Raw genomic sequence first — 3,822 nt, forward strand, 5'->3', positions numbered from 1 at the left:
CACCCGTTAATGCCTTTTTTCTGCCCTCTTAGGTCAAAGTCACACAGGTACCTGGGTATGAGGCCGAAGGCCAACTTAACCACTGGGTGGATACTTTGGGCCTAATTTGAAGAACGGACCTTCAGACAAGCAAATAACTGTTCCACATGCTCCAGCAGATCAGAACAGCAGGAGAGGTGTGATGAGGAATACACAGAAGACTATGTCATAAAGCAAAATGTAGAGCACATGGAGACCAGGGCCTCAGAACTCTGAGCAGAGCCCCTCTGAAGACAGAGAATGGTGCAGAATTCGAAGGAGTTATTTACAAGGAGTTATTTACAAGGAGTTATTTACAAGGAGTTATTTACAGGGGGAAAGGACAGGAAAAAATGGTATTTCAAGGCAGAAGGGAGGAGAGGCAAAAGGACTGGAAAGGCCAAAAGCAACAGTGCTTATTGGAGGAAGGAGAAGCAGTACCAACTGGCTAGAGCTGAAGGGCAAAGTTAGGGAAAAGATTGAACATGTGAAAGATTGAGCAAGTGATGGTATGAGACCACTGAGTGCTGCAGTGGTTACTCAAGCAAGCAGGATGTAGGTCCTCACTAGGGAGATGGCTATGGGACTGGGAAAAAAAAAGCAAGACGCATTTGCCAACAAGCACATAGGTCAGTTACAGGCCTGGAGAGGAGGCATTTCCTATAAATCTAGTAGGGGTGATACCTGAGGATTTAAAAGCTGGAAAAGTTCACACTACTGTGTAACTTCTCAATCCCATCAAGACATGTGTTGTCAGCCTTCAGTTTATGGCCACTGAAGTCACTTAACACATGTGGGAAGCCAAGAGCCCTCTCATAGACCCTGGCCGTGGTTCCCATGTTGGGGACTGCTTGGGACAGATATTGGTGTCAGTCTCCTAGGACTTCCTAACCTCAGCTGATGCCTGATCTATCGCCAAATACATCAGGCTGACAGTTATCTTATCTGGCCTTATCTATAGTGACCTCCAGGATGCATCTACTGCCATAAGGCCCTTTGATATACAAATGTGAAACTCAGGAGGCATCTATTGCCATAAGACCCTTTGATGTACAAATGTTTACCTTGAATGCTAGGTAAAGCTCTTGTTGCTGACCTTACCAGGTATGGTTATATTGCTCCTGCTCGTGACTGAGCTGCCCCGGACCCTATATAAACAGCCTGTAGCCCTCAATAAAGTCTATCCCTTTTTCTCTCTGTTTCTAAACTGCACTCTGTCTCTTGTGTCTTGTGTTCATTCGGTTGGTCCCTCCTTGCACCAACGGATCAATCCCTAGGGCCACCTCCGTGGGCCGGAGAGTAGTTAAGCAGGGCCCCCCCCGCAAACACATATTTCTTACAGAAAGTATCTGTGAAGTTCAACTAGTAAAGATGCTTTGCGAAAGGGTACATAGTGGGTCTCCAAAGATGTCCACACTTCCCAGACAATGTAAATGCTAGCATTCCTGGCAAAAGGGAATTGAGGTTCCTTATCAATTGACCTTAAAAGTATGGTTCTCGGGGGTATGGTGCCGCCAGCAGGTCTATCTGTACCTGTGAGGTGAGCACATCAGCAGCCCAATGGCGCCTTCACACTTCCAGATACCCCAAAATTGCTGTTGTGCCTTTGGCCAGATCCCAAAAACTTTTGGCAAAGTTTACCAAGAAAGTAAACGGCCAAAAGTTAGGTATGTAGGAAACATACCCACAAACCACCTCCGGATCAGCTATATAATTGGAGGCATGGTCTCTCTGGTTTCTGATTGAACTGCTTAATAGCCATGATCCCAGAGACTCAGAAACAAATCTCGAAATCCAGCGGCTTTTGGCAGAAATGCGTCCGGTCCCTGCAGTATGTTACCGGTGCTGGGCCAACCCAGATGGGAATAGGTTCGTGCCCTGGCCTGTTCCCCCTGGCGGCCCAGTGGCCACCATCCTTCAGAGGCCACTGGACAGTCAGGTTTGGGCCCACAGTGATGAGACACGCAGGGCCTCACGGGATGGGGGTGGAGCCGGGCCTGTCCTCCCCACCCCAATAAGACCCCAAGTCATCGCCCACGAATGGCCTCTCTGGCTCCTGATCAAGCTGCTTAACGGACATGATCCCAGAGACTCAGAAACAAATCTCGAAACCCAGCGGCTTTTGGCAGAAATGCATCCGGATCCCGCAGTAGGTTACTGTTGCCAAGCCACCCCAGGGGGGAAAAGGTGCTGTCCCTCTGCCTGCTTCCCCCTGGCAGCTCGGTGGCCATCATCCTCCAGAGGTCATTGGACAGTCAGGCTTGGGCCTGCAGTGACAAAACTTGTTGGGTCTCACGGGAAGGGGGGGAGCCGGGCCTGTCCTCCCCACCCCAACGAGACCCCAAGTCATCGCCCACGAAGGGCCTCTCTGGCTCCTGATCAAGCTGCTTAATGGCCATGATCCCAGAGACTCAGGAGCAAATCTTGAAACCCAGTGGCTTTTGGCAGAAATCCCTCCAGATTTAAGTGTTAAAATTTTGGAATTTCAAAATCACATGGCCCTACTGCAGCCATGCAACATCATATGTTATTCATAACCAGCAATAGAACACAAATTGTCTACTGTTGCCTTTTCAGCAGATCTGAGTGTTGGGGTAAAATCCCAAATAATAATGGTGGCTCTGGTGTCGAAATATTGAATGTGATCAAAATAGAGAGAGAGTAATGTGGAAATCATCTGGCCCACAGGTGGGGGGAGGGTGTGGGATGGGGGCATACTGAGGTTTTTGGTGGTGGAGAATGGACACTGGTGAAGGTATGGGTGTTTCATTGTTTGACCGAGACTTAGACCCGAAAGCTTTGTAACTGCTCTCACAGTGATTCAATAAATAAAATTATAAAAAAAAATGTAAGGTGGAGTTCATGCACAATTCAATCAGCTAATCAGTGGCTGAATAAATGGCAGTACTCCTACACCCAAAAAAAGTATGATTCTCCTGAATTACTGAGGTAGAGACAAAGTTCCTTGAAAGTGAAAGGCAGACTGAAGGGAAGAGTGGGAGAAATAGATATTTCTGGATTTGAAATTGGAGAAAGACCACAAACCCAGTAATGCAGGCAGCCTCTCAAAGCTAGGAGGAATCAAGGACAGGTCCCCAACCCCAAGGCATCTGGAGAGGAATACAGCCCTTCTAGCCCAAACCTTGATCTTAACCAGAAAGGGCAGTGCCAGACTTCTTACCTCTACTTGAACTGTTAGATAATACATTTGGGATATTTGGTGTCACTAAACACAATGCTGACACCAATTTTTTATTTATTCCAGATATCTTCTAGGAGGGAAGAGGCAATTGAAATACAAGTAGTTGGAAATGCAAAGGAACCAGAGTGATAATACAAGACAGACTTTTTTGGGGTATCATTTCATTGTTTAGGGGCCATACCCTGCAGTATTCAGGACTTTCTCCTGGCTCTGTACTCAGAGGTTACTCCTGCCAGGCTCAGTGGACCATACGTAGTGTCAAGAGTCTAGACTGGGTTGACCGCATGCAAGGTAAGCACTTTATCGACTGTACTGTGGCTCCAGCTCAGTATCTGCCTTGCATATGGCCGGCCTGGGTTTGATCCCTGGCTCTCCATATGGTACCCAGGCTTTCCAAGGGTTATCCCCGAGCACAGAGCCCTGAGCACCACTGGCTGTAACCCAAAAAGTACAAAATAAATTAATACAAGCAAACCAGAGAAACAATGAGGACTTTTCTTCCAGACACATCCCAAAAGCTCCAGATGCGGGGGCAAAGGGTGTATATTTTTCTCTAGGCACACGTTGTCAATGAATAGACTTTTAAAACAAGTAAACTACAG

Source organism: Sorex fumeus, unplaced genomic scaffold (assembly GCF_029834395.1).
Source record: "Sorex fumeus unplaced genomic scaffold, SorFum_2.1 ptg000073l, whole genome shotgun sequence".
In the NCBI taxonomy this organism is placed as follows: domain Eukaryota; kingdom Metazoa; phylum Chordata; class Mammalia; order Eulipotyphla; family Soricidae; genus Sorex; species Sorex fumeus.